At 39.2% G+C, this 20,408-nt stretch overlaps 1 long non-coding RNA gene across 1 annotated transcript in view; it reads right to left on the minus strand.

Annotated features, from left to right (window-relative positions):
* Nucleotides 1-534: 534 nt before the first annotated feature.
* LOC138750958 (uncharacterized) overlaps nucleotides 535-20,408 on the minus strand; it is a 154,299-nt gene continuing 134,425 nt past the window's right edge. The window contains exon 4 of the long non-coding RNA XR_011349640.1: nucleotides 535-709. This is a non-coding gene — a long non-coding RNA (uncharacterized lncRNA). The remainder of the gene's footprint in view (nucleotides 710-20,408) is intronic.

Below are 20,408 nucleotides of genomic sequence, written 5' to 3' on the forward strand. Positions count from 1 at the left end.
CAGTGTTTTACACAGAGGACCAGAGAATACTTTTTTGGCACTGCTACAATCGGATAATAAATAAACTTGAACTTGAACTAGAAAGGATATCACTGCATCAAATTTGATTCAATGACCTCCATTTCAAAAGGCCATACACTCACTTTGTAATCAATTTATGCTTTTACAATCACTTAGGTATGCATTACTTATGATAGATTCAATCAATATTCCTGGCCCTGATACTACACTCGTTAGTCTGTGGATACACATTTTATCCTTTCTTTCTTTTGCCTTTGTTTAGTACTATCGCAGATTCAGCCAACGCTGGAAAAGTGCAGCCTCTTAAGTTTTTCCAAGCTTTTATATTATGAGGTGGAAAGCATCAAAGTCCAATGATTTTCCAAAGTTTTCCCATTTTTACTCATATTTTTAAATTGTTCTCTCTTTTTGTTGCATCTATAATTGTACTGTTCCTTTCCCTTTTGAAGACCAAGGCAAGATATTATTTTATTATTTCTACATTGCTAAATTGAGATCTGAATATAAAGTATTTGTATTTTCATTTTTATTTTCTTGGTATTTTTAAAATTATTATTTTTTAAAAATTCTTTCTCTTTGGTTATTGTGGCGTTGGATTCCTTTTGCTCAGGCAGCTAATCCTCCCATCCTTGCTGCCATCAAATTTTGTGTGAATTATTTAGTCATGTTTCTCAGATGGATTTCAGATCTGTGGAAGAAAGAAGCACACTCTATTATTCACAATTCTTTTTTCATCATTCATAATAAACATGGATTCAAATAAGAATTTCAGTGTGTAATGTCTTCCCACATTAATGAAAGTTCAATTCACTTGCATTTCTTCCGATCCAGTTAACTGAATTTGGTGCTCACAATGTGCTCTACTCTATATTGAAGAAAGCAAACACAGATCGGGTGATTGCCATGCAGAGCACCTGCATTCAGTCTGCATGGCTGGTCCTAAGCTTCCCTTTGCCTGTTATTTTAATCCTCCATCCCACTGCCACTCTGACTTATCTGACTGTGGTTTCCTGCACTGCTATGGTGAGGCTGAAAACAAGCCCAGGGTCACCACCTCATCTTCTACCTGAGCATATTGCAGCCTTCTGATTCAATATTGAAATCTGCAACATTAGAGAACTGGACATCTCTGACCATATAAGATTTCAATCTGTAATGTTGACTCAGCTTGTTTTTCTTTATCATTTTTAAATTTATTTTTCTCTTTTGGACCTGCTCTGGATTTGGTGACTCCTACATTCTGTTGTCAAGGTTCTTTTCTGTAGTGTCTCAATCTTTGTCTGTTCCCATTCACTCATTGACCAAGCAGACTTGTTCACTCTGGTTTATCATATCAGAGAATCCCATTTCCCCACAGATTGAAAACTGGTAGGTCAGAGTTCTGATATAATACTGCTGCAAGGTATTTGCAATAACTTTCTGTTTGGATTTCTTTATCTTTGCATCTTTGATCCCACAATGGTGGCTATTGCTGATTTGGAACAAAATCACTTGTATGATCTGTTGTGAATTCAAGAAAGGACTCACATCACCTCATGGAATATCTTGTTTCCAAACATCATGAGAAGACAGCACTTGAAACATTCTTTTGCCATTTTGGATTTGAATCCTGGAACCCCATTTGTACTGTTACAATGCCAAGTGCTCTCATCTCAATTTGCTCAGAATTGCCTCTCTGTGAAGGTGCACAGAGTGAACACACGGTTTCTCTTGGCCATTACCCAACATGGCAGTTACTACTAGACCTACACCATAACTTGATGCGTGCCATCCAAACATCATTATGTAATGAACAAAGAAACCTTGAATTGGCAGCATTCATCTAAGGCACTGTATAGTCTCATGTTGCATATTTTTTACATCCTCTTTAAACAAGTGTTGCAATTGTTTGAGCACAATTGTAGCACTTGAAGGGTATCATGTGTAGGACAGCAAAATCCTCTCTGTGTTTTCAGCCATAGATGCCTGAGGGACAGTCTCTACCAATCATTGTGGGCATTTTCCCTAACTTTCCAACTAAACTATACCATTCTTGTTGCTTAAGAACATACCATTCCAGGTAACATCATGGCTGATTTAGCACTAGTTAACTACAATAATGCCATATCCCTCGATTTCTTTAATATCTAAAATCTATTGACCTATGACTCAAATAAACTCAGTAACAGAACATCCACAGCCCACTTGAATAGAAAATTGGAAAGCTTCACAACCCCCTGGGGATGACAGCATTTTACCTCTACTCAGTTCCTCGTTGTGAGATCATGCTCTTCTTTAAATGCTACCAAATTTTTATTAAAAAAAACTTTTTTATTCCTTACCAGTGCTTTGGTCTCCTTTGCTGAATTCTGACATTTTCCCAATTCTCAGGCTTACTACACTTTTTGGCAAATTTGTCAGCCTTTTGCTTTGATCTAATACTATCTCCAACCTACATTTGCTCCACTTCTCTTTCAGATTGTTCTCATATAATCTCCTCAATACTTCTGCCAAATTCAGAAAAAATTCTTCTTGAGAGTATGGCAGACAGCATATCACTTTAATTAAAGCAACAATAATCTACTATTTAAAAGATTGTATCCATCCTGGTCTGGAAAATGAGAGTAAAACACAAAAGTCTGCAGTATGTTTTTTACACAGAAATTCCACGATATTTCCTTAAGGAAGACCCGCCATTAAGCTGCCTTTGGATGTTAACACTAAAACAAACAAAGCTGGCATTTTTCCAGGTCAGCATGTCTTTTTACACATCAAGTTGGCATTCCGCAAGCAAAAGAGGTGGGACGTGTATCTCAATGGCATCGGCATCTAGTGTCACGTATAGCATACCATATTTGACAGCATGTTAGACCCACTTTTTTTCTCCAAAAATAGCTCAAAAAATATTCCCCAATCTTATATGCAAAGTTGAAATTAGAGTGATAATGGTCAGTAATGCTGACAGTAACATTGTTGGTCCCTGCACTGGTTATTGATGTGTTGAGAAAATGCCAGGTCTGCAAGAGACAAGTCTGGTCACAAGGGTTTTCTATCAAACGTTACTTTTATTAGCACAAACAATTAATAGAAGAGCATGGGAAAATCGTAGCGGGAATAAAACACATACGTGCACAATTTATAAAAGAGTATGGGAAATGTGTGCAATTTAATTCATACACAATGTATAAATGAGTGTGGGGAAATAGGTGCACAATTTAATAAAATTTACATGCACAATTTATAAAAGAGCATGGGAAAATCTACTATAAGTATTGATCTATAGCAGTGGTTTTCAAACTTTTTCTTTCCACTCACATACCACTTTAAGTAATCCCTTACTAATCACCACTATCTATTGTTGGGGCCTGTTGGCAGGCTGTCAGAGGGGGCAGGGAAGCGGGGCAGTGGGCTTCAGACTGTTCAAACTGAGGACAAATTCACAGTCCATCTTGCTTACTGAACAAAGTGACTAGAGACACCTGGGGACAGCTGAGAGCAGGTCAGTGGGATCAGTATGGGGACTGGTCTTTTATCACAATGCCACTCCCTAACACTAACCTCCTCTCCCTTAATATCTGAAGGTCTGTCAGTGACTGCCTTGAATACATTCAGTAACTGAGCAGTGCCACCCTCCTTCTGTAGAGTTCCAGATTCGGTACTTTTTCATACATTTTTTAAATCTTATTCATGAATGATCAAGCCCTATTTTGAAAGACCAACAGCCACCCACTTCTGTTAAAACCGTGCATTATGTATTTATGAATTAAATCATCTCTCATTCTCCTCCCAGCAACACATCAGTGCTTCACCCACCTAACAAGACAGTAGGTCTAGTAGAGGATGCATCACTATTTCACCACTAGCTCATTTCATCTCCAGCTCCAGCCACTTCATCTACATGTCATTTCAGAACTCTGCATTTATGGAAGCACATATAGACATCTGAGATGGGCTAAACCCCAAGTGCCTGCCTAGTGAATTACTTGGTGTCAGCCAAATCAACTCTGCCTTTTACCTTTGCTGTATAATTGCAGCTCATTCTAGTAGACCTTGTGTCAAATTGGTGATGTACAAGGAATGATACCTTGCTGAGTTGGTGCTGGACCCAGCCACACTTTGTGATTGCCCTCACCCCTCTCCATCAGCAGCCCACAAAAACAGAGAGCAGGCAATGGGATGCCGAGACAGTGGACTGCTGGGAGTGAGCAGACAGCAGACCGCTGGAAGAAAGGGGGACATCGGACTGCTGGGAAAGAGTGGGACTGTGGGCCTTCGGGAGAGAGTGGGACAGTGGGCTGCCGATGGAGAGTGGGGCAGCGGGCTTCCGATAGAGAGCGGGGCAGCGGGCCGCTGAGATAGAGTGGGATAACAAGCCACTGGGACAGAGCAGGACAGCAGGCCACCGGGAGAGAGCGTGGCAGTGGGCCACCGGGAGAGAGAGTGGCAGTGGGCCACTGGGAGAGAGAGTGGGAGTGGGCCATCAGGAGAGAGCAGGACAGCGAGCCGCTGGGAGAGAGCAGGGCAGTGGGCTGCCAGGAGAAAATGAGGCAGCGGTATTAATATTAAAAAGATTTTTCATGTTGTCTTACTTGCATGTTTTGTCCAAGTTTTAAATGCTTACTAGTAAATACACTAAAAAAAAATTATGGTACACATACACATCCTTTCCCAAATTGGTCCCAGAATTCCAGAAATGCCTTTTACAGAGCCAGCATTCTGGGAATTTTTTCTAGGTCTACTCCCAGAAAAAAGCAGGACTGGAATGACCCCTCATTCCATCTTGGTGCTTTTTAGATAGCAGGCGTTCCATTAAAAAGGAGCCAATGTCCCAGAACATAAGGGCATACAAGTTTAAAGTAAAAACACAATCCTGGTGAAATTCAGCAGGTCAAACAGTGTACTTCATATAGAAAAGACAAAGGTACGTAACCAATGTTTTGGGCGTGAGCCCTTCATCAGACCTTGCTCATCCTGCTGATGTTTCTGTGCTGTCAATTATCTTGGTTGACCCTCAAATGGGCATATTTGTGGAAAAAGTGGAATTTCATGAATTTCTTTGATGTTGCTCACTTTATGTACAAGTCCTCTGAAGAGGGTACAGGAACATGTTCATGAACCATAGCTGATTTTAGTGGGATTATTGTCTCTACACAGTTGCAATATTTTGTCTTCCTTAAGCGTATCCATTGTAGATATGATCCAATCCTTTTGATCAATTTTCATGAACTTAGCATTTTTACATTCAGGTTGAAGTTCTACCTTTATTATCACATATACTGAGGAGCAGTGAGAAAGTTTGTTTTGTGAGCAGTCCAACAAGTCAACCCATTGAGAGTATAGCAATAAAAATAGTGTGAGTGCTGAGTTCCAGAAAATGATCAAGAAGAACATTATTTTACCAAAGTGAGGTCATTTAAGAAACTCATAATAACAGTTAAGAAATTGTCCTTGAATTTTGTGGTGCATGATTCTGACACTCAGAAATCTTCTTGATTTTTGGGGTTTGGGTTGGGGGGAAGGAAGAGGAGAGTGTGGGCAGGGTGGGATGTGTTTTTTTTTAACACGTAAACTGGTTTTCTGAGGGAGGTGAAGTGGAAGTGATAGCATTGGAAGTGATTTGATTGGTTTTGTGTGATGGTCAAAACTCTGCAGTTTCTTAAAAACTTGTATGGAGCTTCATATGATACACTGATGAATCCTGACATGTTATTTTCAATGATGTATCTGTAGATATTGTTAAGGAATGTGGGTAACATGCCAGATTTCACCAGGCATCTGTGGATATGGACACTGGTGCACTTTCTGTGCAATCACGCTGACAGGGTTGGACTAGTACAGGTGGTTGGAGATGTTTACCTCTATAAATCTTGAGAATATTTTGTTTTAGATTATCCATTTCCTAATCAGCTTGACTGATCTATGCTTTCAATACATCAACTTTGAATAATAGAATCATAGAAAATAGGTGCTGGAGTAGGCCATTCAACCATTAAACTATTCAAGCCTCACCATCATCCAATATGGTCATGGCTGATCATGTAACCTAAGTATCCTATCTGCTGATATTTTTTCATACTCCTTGATCTTTTTAGCCATAAGGGTCACATCCAACCCTCTTTTCAACATATCCAATGAATTCACCTTACCAACCTTCTGTGATAGGGAGTTCCACAAATTTATAATTATCTGAGTAAACACATTTCTCCTCATCTCAGTCCTAAATGCTTTCCCCTTATTCTGTGACCCTTGTTCTGGACTTCCCCAACATTGGGTACATTCTTCCTGCATCTAACTTGTCTAGTGCTGTCAGAATTTGATAAATTTCAAAGAGACCCCTCTCCATCATCTAAATTCCAATGAGTATAACTCTAGTCTATCCAGTCTTTCTTCATACATCAGTCCTACCATCTCAGGAAGCTTCTGCTGAACCTTCATTGAGCTCCCTCAATAGCACATTAGGAAATTAAAACTGTATAAAAAACTTAGGGTGTGACCTCAGCAAGGCCTGGCTCAACTACAGTAAGAATTCTCTGCTTTTATATTCAAAACCTTTTGCATCAAAGGCCAACAAGCTATTTGCTTTCGTCACCACCTGCTCTACTTGCATTCTAACCTACTATTACTGATGCACCTTGAAACCCAGATATTTTGTACCTCCCCTTTTCCTTACTTCTTACATTCAGATAATAATTTTCCTGCCTGTTATCGCCACTAAAGTGAATAACTACATTAAACTGTATTTGCCCACTCTCCTAATCTGTCCAAGTCACCCTGCAGTCTCTTGGAGTCTTCCTCACAGTTGACACTGCCATTCAGCTAGTGTTATCTTCAAACCCCCCCCCAACTCCATCCTTAGCCTTCTCCACTGCCAGAGTGTGGCCTAATGCAAACTCAAGGATCAGCATTTCATATCCTGCTTGAAGTTGAAATGACATGCAACCATAAGCTCAATATAGCCATTTTTGATAAAACACTGAAAAATGATCATCTGGTCTACCCTTTGGTTTCACCAATGTGGAGGAGGGCACACGATGAGCTCCAAATACAATAGAGCAGATTGCAGGAGGTGCATGTGAATATCTGTCTCAACTGAAAGGGCTGTATAGCTCCCTGAATGGAGGTGAGGGATGTTGATGGTCAAGTGTTTTCCTTTAACAGTTACAATGGAGAGTATTGGAGGACAGGGAGGGGTAAATGAGAAGTGATGAGCAGACCAAGGAATTACAGATTGTCCCAGCAGAAATGGCAGAGGGGTGGGGAAAATTGGGGAGTGGATTGGTGGGGAGTAGAAGGGAATATGCAACTGGTGATGGGATCCTATTATAGTTGCATACTCTGTGAATGTGATGAATGTATAGGTTGGTGAGGTGAAAGGTGATGATCATGGGATTATGGGGAATCTATCTCCATTTTATCTGACTTTCAGTCTGATGGTTTCCAGCATTGTCTGGCTGAACTTGCTCATGTGGATTCATGACTCCTTTTTGAACAATGTGGCAATATTAATTCATACACTGAATGCTGAAAAAGTATTTGATAGACTGAAGTAGTATTTTTTATTTAAAGTACTGGAAAGATTTGGATTAGGGAAAATAATTATAAATTGGATTAAGGCCAAAGTAGTGACAAACGGACAAGTCTCTGCACCATTCCAGTTGATAAGATATAGCAGATCCACTATCTCCAGATTTTTTCATTCTAGCTATAGAACAACTTGCAGAAGCAATTGAGCGAGAGTCAGACATTAATGGATTCAGGGTCAACCAGGAGGAATATAAAATAAATTTATTTGCTGGTGATGTATTGATATATTTCACAGAGCCAGTAATTTATATGGAGAAACTGAACTCAAAATTGGAAGATATGGGAAAGTATTGCATTACAAAATAAATTAGGACAAGAGTGAAACGATGCCACTTATAGAAGGTATCAAAGAGACACCATTAAGTGGCCATTAAAAGGGATAAAATATTTTGGAATACATACAGATAACAGTTTTTTAAAAATATGTAAATTAAATTACTCACCTTTGCTTAAAAAGGTTGAAGAAGATGGACATCTTTACCAATAACATTAGTTTGAAGAGTTAATTGTGTCAAAATGAATTTATTTACAAGAGTTCAGTACCTATTTCAAACATTGTCCATTCCATTAACTAATAGGTTTTTTCAAGAGTTTAGTAAATATGTCAGAACATTCCTTTAGAAGGGTAAGATGTCCAGAATCTCCATAAAAAAATTAACATGGAATCATCTCCATAGAAAAATCAACTTGGAAATATGATTTGGGAGGTTTGTCATTTGAACAATTAAAAAATAAATATGGAATCCTTAACAACACAATCTTCTGCTATTTTCAAATAAGAACATACATCAGGGAAAAATTGGGGCCAACAATATTTTTACAAACTGTAGTGATGTGGAGATTCTGATTCGAAAGGGAAACACAAAGAAATTCATTTTGGCAATGTATTTCTTACTTCAAATGGGAGCCCCTAAACAGGGGATTCATAAGTCTAGACAGATGGGAATCAGATTTTAAAAAAATATTTTATTTTTGTTTTCATAGACTCATAAAGCAATTCAAACAACCAATACAATCTTTTTCAACTTTCATATAACATAGAGAGTTTGTATTTATCCTTCTCCTCCTTCCTTGCCTCCAAACATATAATTATACAAATATAAATACTAATGGGGTTCACAGCCCCCACCAAAACCTATGAAAAAATAGCCTAGCCAACTAAATAACAAAGGTAAGGAATAAAGAAAAAGAACTAAAAAACAGAACAAATCAAAAATGCATGTTGCCTGAGCCACATGCCACTTTCTTCACTTCTATAGTACCCATATTTTGAAGGGAGGGAGAACTAGTCAAATCTGGGTACCAATTTATTTCAAATAGAGTTGCCACACTTTAACAAATGTGTCATGTTTCCTAAGATTGTAAATGATTTTCTCCAAGCATTTCCATATTCTATCGTGTGATATTTAATTGGGAGTTGGACTTCCAAGTAACCAATAAACACTTCCAACAAGGTGACCTTCACGCACTGAATTTGATATTTGGACAGTCTAAAACTCATGTCCCCAGTATGTTTCAGAAGGTACAATTCTGGATCTTATGGAAATTCCACCTTTGTAATTTTTTTCAGCATGTCCCGTCGGTCATCGCAGAAGGGCCTCACCTTTGTACATAGCCAGGTGGAGTAGACAAAGGTTCCAATCTCCACACCACACCTAAACCACATTTCCAAAATGTGTGGCTTTGATATATGTAATTTTTGTTGTGTGAGGTACAGTTGGTGCAAGAGGTTGTATTGCACCAGCCTGTATCCGGAGTTAATGACCCCAATCACACTGTCCATACAAAGGTCTTGCCTCCACTCTTCATTGATTGTTGTGCCCAAGTCTGACTCCCATCTCTCCCTGGACCTGTGTAAGCCCAGCGTTGGACCCTCACATTCAAGAAATAAATTTACACACATTTCCCTGTCGAAATAGAATCTCCACATTACTACATCTCGGGTAGGGTCATAGACAATTCTATTTTTTCCCTTAAGAAAGATCTTATTTACAGATAGCAAAAGAATAGTTTATTAGACAAACATTATTTGTTCCTCAACTGCTAGAATGATATGAGCTGCATTCGTTTGTAACAGTCCTCGATACATCTGATCCCTGTCTGGCATCAGGTGTCCAGGATCTTATTACCCAGAGTCAAGGACATTAACTTTTTCTGGCTCAAAGGCATTTTAGGAGATATCCCCACCTTCCATCCAATAAATTGATTTATTTCCTGCCATGTCTGAAGAATATACTTTAGTGTGGGGTTATCTGTTTGCTTTGAAATTAATTTATTGTCCCATTTATATATAAAATCTCCTGCTATCTTTTCACCTACTGTGTATAGTCCAATATGTGCACATGGAAGGGTTGGGGGGGAGAAGTTTCCCTCAAAGAGTGAGGTGATAAACGTTGCCTGGGCTGCCCAATAATATTTTTTGAAATCCGGTAATTTTAACCCTCCCCCTCCACCAAATAGTAATTTCATGTCAACTTTTCCATGGAGATTCTATCCACCTTACCATTCCAAGGAACCTTCTGACCCATTCTTTGACCAGCTTAAAGAAACCCTGTGGCAACAAAATGGGTAATGATTGAAAAAGATACTGGAGCCTTGGCATCACATTCATACTGTCATAGTTAACTCTGTCCAATAGTGTAATAGGCAGAGTCTTCCATCTATCAAGGTCCTCCTCAATTATCTTGAGCAAAGGGAAATAATTATGTATAAGTTGCATAATTTTTTAAATCTATTTTTATCCCCAAATGCCTTCTTGCAGCCACTTAAAATGACTTACCTTTTGATGTTGTCTCTAATCCCCATTTATCAAAGCCATAATTTCACTTTTGTCCAGATTTACCTTATACCTCAAGACCTTCCTATAATCCTCCAGTGTGGTCCTCAGCCTGGCCAATGACCCCTTGGGGTCTGTCAAATACACTAACACATCATCCGCAAAAAGGTTGATTTTGTGCTCCACCTGGCCCAACCTGAACCCCTTTATGCCCGGATTCTGCTGAATGGCTTTGACCAGTGGCTCAATGGCCAGTATGAACAGTGTTGGAGACAATGGACAGTCCTGCCTATTGGACCTATTCAATGGAAACACTGAAGACATCTGCAAATTTGTAATAATTTTTGCTTAGGTTTATGGTAAAGTATCTTTACCCCATTAATAAATGTTTGACTCAATCCTAACTTCTCCAGTACCTTAAACAAAAAAGTCCCATGCTAGTCTGTCAAAGGCCTTCTCCACATCCAGAGCTATGGCCACTCCGGGATCCACCCCTGTCCATGCTATATATACTATATTAAGCAATCTGACTATATTGTTTCCTGCTTGCCTCCTTTCTACATCTGGATTTGTTAATTTCACCAAATATTCTACTAATCTATTGCAATGATTTTATAATCTGTGTTTAATAACAAGATGGATATATATGAAGCAGGGCTCAATCAATCCCTGCTTTTTTTGAGAATCACCATGATGATTGCTGTTCAGAAAGACTCAAGGAGGATATGTGTTTCAACTGCCTGATCCACCATGTTCATAAGAAGGGGCATTAGCAGATCTTTGAACTCTTTATAAAATTTGGTGGGGAAACCATCTTCCCCTGGTGATTTGCCAGCCTACAAAGAGCTCTGGGTCTATACAATCTCTTCTTTAGAGAAAGGGGCATTCAGCCTCTCTTGCCATTCCTGATCCAAATTTGGTAGGTCCAATGAAAGCAAGAAATCATCTATTTTGGCCAGAAAATGTATTCCAGTTACTTGGTAGTTTGTGTAATGGATAAATTTAGTAGAATTTGGTAAGATTAGAGTAGATTACATACATACACACATTTTAAAACAGATTTTATTTGAAAGACTGAAGAATTCATATTCAGTGAACTTTATAGAAGCAATGGAGAATGCTATGCACATTTCACAAGTCGGTGCTAATTGAAATGACACCATGAAGTGAATAGACCGTTGTTTTGGATTGGAGACTGGTTGAATAACTACAAGGTTTCTGGTCTTTTTACAAAATGCTCACAGAAAGGTCAGAAAGGTCACTCCTGGGTTTTGTTTACCTAAGACAACAACTTAACCAAGAAGGAGAACTCCTGTGAATTGCTGAAGAAGGTGGGGGACTTTTACAAGTGAGAGAGTCACATGGACTTTCTAGCAGTTGAGAGTTGAGAGAGAGAGAGAGAGAGAGAGAGAGAGAGAGAGAGAGAGAGAGAGAGAGAGAGAAGACAAGCTCAACAAGGTCTCTCAGCCACTGTATGTGTGACACTGAAAGAGACTGAACAGTCACTGCTGAAACAAGCCAGGAAAAGTTGGGGGAAACAAAAAGAGTGGTGGATAGTTGGCAGTGTTATCTGTCTAATATTTTTCTTGGGATAAGTGGAACAGAAAGGAAATCTGTGGTAGCCTGAAAGAAAGAGGTTACCATCTGGAGAACCCTGATGGGGCAAGTTTCATCAGTGAGACATTGAGGTGACTAATGGTGCTACCTCAATTTGGAAATCCTGGAACAACAAATATCTCTCCCTGCAAACCCTACAAGAACCTTCTTGAGCAGTAAGCATTTACCTTTCGAGCCTGGTGAACTTTATACATTTTAAATTCTGTGCACAGTATAAGAATTGCCTGCAACCAGAGAACTTGGAAGCAGGAGAAGTGAGATTGGACTGTGAACCAAAGAACTTTTCTGAAATTTACACACACATTACATACACATGCACTTAGAATTAGATGGGGGTTAATTTGGGGTAGTTAAGTTAATAGAGATAAGTTAAAGTTTGATTCTATTTTCATGTTTAAAGTTAATTAAAAACAACTTTTGTTTAAATAACCAATTGACGTGATGAATATCTATTGCTGCTGGGTTTTGGGGTTTGTCCTTTGGGCTCGTAACATCTGACTCTCATCTAGGCATGGCACACCGGAATGCAGGAATGCATAGCCATGTTCCCATTGAGAAAATTACTTACAACTTAAGAATTAAGTATGACATTTTTCATATGGAGACCATATTTAAAGAACTCAGGTGTAAATCTTTAGTTCTGTTTCTTCCAGTCCTCGAGTCCATGTTAACCCTCTTTAAAGAAGAATACTAGTTAAATAATGAATTGAAATCCATCGAGTGAACGGCGCTTTCCACCAACCTTTATTTTTTCACTCAATCTTTCTTCCTTTCCTCTTTCTTCTTCCTTTTTCTCTTCTCACACACTTTTTTTGGGGTCTTTTGGGTGGGTGGGGGGTTGGAGGGTTTAGGTTACAACCATCATGTGGCATAAATTTGTCTATTTATGTATTCATATTTTAAAAAAATTTTGTATTTGTCTACATGTATGGTCTAAAAAATTTTAATAAAATATTTTTTTAAAATAATTCATTCACCACAGCATTGTCTGTCTGCTTATGTTACAAGCACCATGTGCTCCCAGTTCTTTATTATCTAAATATAGTTGGAAATTATAACATCATCCTTCCTGTTGTAATTTGGAATTATTATTGAAAACCTTTTATTTTAATTGCATCTTGCCTTTGGATTTACAAACTGTTGAAATGTGTCCTTTCTTTTAGTAACTGAAATATGTGGCTGTTGTAAACCGATGAGCGATTGCTATTATATTGATAACAACGGACTGAATTGCCCTTGCTGTGCACTTTCCATTTGGTTCTATGGTGATAGACTGTTACAGCTCTCTTACAATGGACTGCACTGCCTCCGTTTGCTTCTGGTTGACAAAATTTCCTGATATTCTTGGATGGAATTTCTATTAGCACAACAGTTCTACATGCAGGTTTGAATGTTAGGCAACACATGATATTAAAAAGCTTCAAAATTGTAATGGAGGAAACATTCTCTAATAAAACAATTTTTACTAATTACCTCACCATACAGCTTGTTCCTAAATCATAGTTTTCAGATCTGGATTAAAATAATCTTCCAATTTTTGTACAACAATTTTAAATAAATATCTTTCACTTTGCATAGTGTGAGACTTGTCAGTGTACTGTATATTTCTATCTGAATCTCTGTCAGGAATATGCTGATTAATGGAAACAATATATCCATATTATAAATTATTTATTTGGAAGGCAGAATACTTAATTTATTTTCTTGAACAGTCTCATGTTGTTGCTACAAGTTGTGTATCTTTGATATTACTACATTGTTACTCTGCAGGCACACTGCTTGATTCTTCTGTCCAACAGAATCATCATCTGGCCACATACATAGATACACTGATAATATTATGTATCTAGATAAACAATTAACTATATTAGACATGATATTTAAACCACCCTCTCAATCATTACTTTCGTTAACTGTTGGTGTATCTGGTTCATTCTCTTCAGATACTCTCATCCCCTCATTTGAATCTTCTTATCACGTCTCTGCTTGATAAGTTAACTCCTGACTCTTTCATACTCCTGTCCCAAGTCCAATTTCCCTTTCCCCTCCAAAGTCTTAGAACACGTTGTTGCTTCTCAAATTTGTGCCCACTTTTTCCTGGGACGGCTGATTTGAATCAACTGCAAGCAGATTTGCTCTGATACTATACCAAAAAGGCTTTTATTACAAATATTCATGACATTCATGTGATCATGAAAAGGGTACCTGCAATCCAAATGCATTATCCTTTGAGATTTGTCTGGTGCATTTAACATGGTAGAGCACACCATTTTCCCATACTGCTACTCCACTGTTCCCCACTTGGTTGGGACTGGTTAGATATACAATTGTCATTTACAGTGGAGTTGAAATCAATTAATATTTTTCCTACATTTTCATATAGGATAGATTATGAACTATTTTAATATATGCATTTTTTTTTGCCATTGTGCAAGTTGCTTATTATGGCATCGTAAATCTTGCTTACAGGAATACACTTTCCTATCATTGAAACCCTCCTCACATATTGCCAGAGATTCAGTTATTTTTTACCATTTATTTCAAAGCCTCATTCTGAGGGCCTTTGCCTTAAGGATGCGTGGTTATGTGCCAATGTGCCTACTTTGAATATATTATAATATACTTTGCATTTAATTTACAATGTACTCATGATTGCAAACTGTAGAAATGGTTTACACACATTAATTAACCAGAAGGCTAGAATACCGAGATTGTATCTCAAGGTATGCTTCACATATGGATGCATACGTGTGCAGTAAGTGTCACTGACATTAAGAGAATAAAAGCAAATGCAATTTGCCTTAAATTGAGCTGCTGTAAGGGTGCTGGATTGCGCAATGTGGGCTGATTGTTGTAAGTGGGATTATACCATTATTTATCAGGGTACCATTAGTCAGTCTTTTTAACAGTGACTTACAAGCCTATTCACTAAATAGTATATCTGACAATATGATGCAGTTAAATTTGATAAATTCCACATCAGAGCTTAATATTGCAATGCTTACAACAGAAGTTATTTTATTAAGTCGCATGTTATGGCTTGAATACAGTATTCATGATCTGTACCAGCAAGCAGAATGCTTAATGTGGTATCAATCAATTTGAGTTATGGTACATGCTAGTTGTTATGTAAAAGAAAATCATGTTACACAAGGAAGAGCAGGAACCACAGTGGATGCTTGATCATAAGGAACCATAGGGTCATAAAGGTATACAGTACACTTCTTCCCAACATGTGTATATGCTGCCCTTTTTGCCCATCCGCACTAATCCTATTTGTCTACATTTCTCATCTGCTTATTGTAGGAGTAATCAAAGAATACAATTTTTTGATTGTTGATGTGTTCCTATTTGACCTTTTTAGTTATCGAATACAATCTGCCTACTCTTTTAAATAGGAAAATACATCTGTATGTGAGATTGTATTTGGCCTTTCATAAAAAGTAATGATTTGAAAGTTGAGTAACACAAGTATGGCAGCAGAATACTGCAGTTGTCACACATCAGGTACCGCATTGAGACTGTACAACTGCTTCTTGCAGTGCTGAATAGAAGCAGTGGAAAATAGTACATTTCCTTTGACGTAGAAAGCTTTTTAATCATTTTCACAGAAAGAGTATCTTGTCACAAACAATGGATCTGGAACAGTGTGGGGCTCTTATTTCATCTTAAGCCTTGGGATATTATCAATTCCTGCATTCTGCTCACCCTATCAAAGTATTCAGGATCAGTGCAAAGCTATTTATTTTGCATCCTGCAGACTTGAACTGCACCTCCACAGTTAATCACGCCATCCAACTGCATCTTCTTGTTCCAGGACTATTGACGTAGCAGCTTATGACTGAAGGGACGTAATGCAAACTAGGAGATTCATCCCTCCTTCATGTTCCAAGCAAAGGCTTAATCCTGGACTTTCAGAGGGCTCAGAAGGGCAAACAAGAAGCTGGTTGACCAATGGATTCAAGGTTGGGAATGAGGAACTTGAGTTTGGGACTCCCACATCATAGTCATGTCCTTTTGGGTGTGGCAAACTGTGTTTGAGGATGCTTTTCCATGGGGAGAAAGAAGCTGAGCTTTATAGAGGTTTATAAAATAAGGTAGGTGCATTTCTTTAAAAATATATATTTTTATTGATTTTCACAAATAAGCATTTCCATACAAAATATTTATGGAATATATAATATTTATAACAAATGACAAATTAGATAACAAATTAGGTATAAAGCATATATCATATATAGCCATAATTCAAAATTACATCAAGAATTTTTTTTTTCATGTATTGTGTGATTCCAAACCCTATCCCTGAACCCAGTGGTTCTTAACCTTTTTCTTTCCACTCACATACCACTATAAGTAATCATTATGCCATCGGTGCTCTGTGATTATTAAGGAGTTACTTAAGGTGGTATGTGAGTCGGAAGGGAAGGTTGAGAATCACTGCTCTAGACCCAATTGTTACTGAAATATTTTGCTTGAGAAACTTGTCATTAGCCCATTTCCTTTGGAGTTGTGAAACCGTGCATATAACGAGTCAATGAGGTACAATTAAAACAGTGGTTTTCAAATTTTTTCTTTTGATCCACATACCACCTTAAGCAATCCCTTACTAATCACAGAGCATCTATGACATAAGGATTACTTAAGGCAGTATGTGAGTGGAAAGAAAAAAATGTTGAGAACCACTCCCTTAACCCAAGGTGCACGACAAAAGAAAATATGTACTTCATTCATGAAATAAAATGGCAAATATAAAGATTTTAAAAAAACATTATGTTTAGGAGTTATGAAAGTAATTCAAGAAGAATCCCCACAACATTTGAAACTTATATTTGAATTACTAATTGAATAACATATCTTTTCTAAATTTAAGCAGGACATGATGTCTCTCAGCCATTGTGAATGAGTGGTGAGGGTGTATCCTTCCATCCAAACAAAATTGCAGGAGAGGTGCAAAAGACAGAATATGACATTTATTTTGAGTTAGAAGAATGTAAACTTCTCCAGTTGTACCAAAATCTGAGGATTAGGTTCTAAATTTACCTTTAAAATTAAGGATAAAGTTTGAAATACCTTCCTCCAGTATTTTTCAAGGCAACGGCATGTCCAAAACATATGAATTAAAGAAACCTCTTCTCTCTTACATTTATCATAGTAAGGATTTACATCTGAGTAGAAATAAGATAATTTAACTTTAGACATATAAGCCCCATGTTCAACTTTAAATTGATTTAAACTATGACGGGCACATAAGGATGTATTGTGGCCACTGGAATCACTGTGGACACAACAAAATAATCTCACAAGGCATTTTTAGAGTGAATCAAATGGATTTACTCTTCATAATCCGCGCAACCTTTTAAAAGCCAGAATCACACACTCGACTCATGCTGACGTCATCACACACTAACATCACATAGCTGGTTTGATGCCTTCTGGGAATTGTAGTGCCGCCATAGTGCCATTACATGCTCCCCCCGACCCAGAACTGGCAGAAAGGTTCGTCTTTTTGGTGGATGAGCTCTGCGACGAACTGCTGCTGCAGTGGGGAAGACTTGTCTACATGGGCTGGTTTAAGTCTGACAATAGTGAAAGACTGTGGCTTCCCTCTAATGTCCAAGATGCAGGTCAACCTAATTTGTCTGAGTATCTTCATAAGGCATCTGGAAATGTTGACCAATTGTTCCCCTATGGACGAAGACATATTCACAGTTTTTTGAGTTCTTCAGGCACAAAGGAAGAATGTTCTCCATATGAAGATGATAGTAAAGGGGTCAATTTTCCTACAGTCTCCCTTAGCCTGTTCAACATTTCCTTAGGATTATCTTTGGAGTTGGAATGGGAGGTGATGAACTCCCCTGGGACCACCAACGGTGTGCTGCACATAAACTCCACGAATAAAGCTTCAAGATCCTCCTTTGAGTTGTTCTAATGCCCAGTAATACCCAGGGCAGCTTGTCAGCCCAGTTAGGGCCCTCTAAATGAGCCATCAAGGCTGACTTGAGATGTTGATGAAATCTTTCCACCATTCGATTAGCCTGGGGATGATATATCATTTGTATGATGAATTGTTGCATCGAGCAAGTGAGACAAGACAGTCCATAGTGAGGAAGTAAATTGTGGTCCTCTATCCAAAATGAGATACCCAGGAACTGAGGAACGCCCAAGGACAAGTGTCTGCAGTAGCATCTACCATAGGCATGGGATCACATAAATCAGTTTATTACTGTAAAAAGGTAACGGTATCCTCTTGAAACAGGAAGCACATTGTTACAAGCCCAAAGGACCCCAAAACCCAGCAGCAATAGATATTCACCATGACAAATAGTTACTTAAACAAAAGTTGTTTTTAATTATCTTTAAACATGAAAACAGAATCAAACTTTAACTTATCTCTTTTAATTTAACACAGCCCTGTAACTTAACCCCTTTCTAATTCTAAGTGCACGCATATGTAATGTGTGTGTAAATTGAAGAAAGTTCTTTGGTTCACAGTCCAATCTCACTTCTCATTCTTCCAAGTTCTCTGGTTGCAGGCAATTCTTATACTGTGCAAAAAATTTAATATGTATAAAGTTCACCAGACTTTGGTGCTTGAAAGGTAAATGGTTACCATTCAAGAAGGTTCTTGTAGGTTTGCAGATAGAGATGTGTAAATGTCTTGCTGATTAAACTTGCCCCATCAGGGTTCTGCAGATGATAACCTCTTCCTTTCAGGCTACCACAGAGTTCCTTTCTGTTCCATTTATTCCAAGAGAAACATCAGACAGATAGCACTTCCAGCCATCCAGCACTCTGAAGCTTCTGCTTCAATTCCAACAAGCTTTTCCTGGCTTGTTACAGCTTCGTGTGTCATATACAGTACAAGACTTGCTTCTGTGTGTGTCTCTCTCTCTCTCTCTCTCTCTGAGATTTTGACTGCCAGCAAATATGTTTTTCTCTCTCTCACTTGCAAAACCCCTGACCTTTTCCAGCAAACAATAGGAAAGCTTCTTCAGCTGCATTCTCTGCCAAGAATGCACCTGCAGAAGCGGATTCAGACCTGTGGAATGGTCATTCAGGTGAAAGTGCTGAAAGTGCAGCGCTGGCCATCTGAAAGGGACAGCTTCATAGGAGGTGCCTCAGAGCATATTCCGGCTCCTGTCCCTTTGGGCTGGGGCAGCCAGCGCGAGACTTGTGCTGGGGTGGCCAGCGTGGGCTGTCAGAGCTGGAACGGCCAGTGCGGGATGTCCCCACACTGATCCTACTGCCCCGTACTCTTCTCACAGCCCTGTATCAGTCCCCACACTGATTCCACTGTCCCATGCTCTCCGCATAGCCCCATGTTGGTCCCCACACTGATCCCACTGCTCCATGCTCTCTCCACAGCCCTGTATCAGTCCCCATACTGTGGGGCAGCCGGCATTGGCCACCCCAGCTCTGACAGCCCGTGCCGGTTGCCCCACAGTATGGGGACTGATACAGGGCTGTGGAGAGAGCATGGAGCAGTGGGATCAGTGTGGGGACCAACATGGGGCTATGCGGAGAGAGTGGGGCAGTGGGATCAGTGTGGGGATTGACACGGGGCAGTGAGCGGGGAAGTGGGATCAGTATGGGGACAGCCCGTGCAGGCTGCCCCAGTGCTGACAGCCCTTGCTGGCCACCCCAGCTCTGACAGCCCATGCTGGCTGTCCCTGCTCTGACGTCCTGCGCCAGGGGGCAGGGACAGCGGTGAGGGGGGCTTTCAGATGCTCACCAGCTGACTGTCACCTCTTAGCAGCCACTTTCAGGCAGCTGCATTTTGGTGCTGGGGGGACCGCAGTGCTCTGGCGATGATACCTCCCAGAGGTGGGTTACAAAGTTCGCCTCGCATGCGCCTCCTGTGCTTTCAAGTGGCCTCCTGACAGCCGCATACGGGCATAATATGCGGCTTTACATTGGGGGATTTTGGCCACCTGAAAGTGCCTAGAGTTTGTCTTTTGGTTCATCTGTTGTTTTAAGTAAACAAGAACCTCTCGATGACCTTTCTGTGAAGAGGTATTAGGAGACAGTCTGTCTTTTGCTGTGGCTTTCAATGACAATAGTCCATTCATTCGCTTCAATTAACAGCCACTTGTGAAATCTCCATAGTTTCTGTAAAGTCACTGAATATGAATTCTTCAGTATTTCAAATAGTATCTGTTTTAAAGTGTGTGCATGTATGTCACCTACTCTACTATTCCCAATTTATCTCCCAAAAACATTCCCAAATATTCCACCACAGCACTGACAATGTCCATGTTGACAAGAGCAAAACAACGGGAAGGACTGCAGTGGTGCCTTAGTATGTCGCTGAACATTTGCTTTCTGGCAGGCAATGCATGACCTCGCCATTTGTGTAACATCTTTTTTAAGACTATGCCACATGAACTTGTTGGAAACCATACAATGGCCGATCTAATCAATGGATGTG

This window comes from Narcine bancroftii, chromosome 1 (genome assembly GCF_036971445.1).
Source record: "Narcine bancroftii isolate sNarBan1 chromosome 1, sNarBan1.hap1, whole genome shotgun sequence".
NCBI lineage: Eukaryota > Metazoa > Chordata > Chondrichthyes > Torpediniformes > Narcinidae > Narcine > Narcine bancroftii.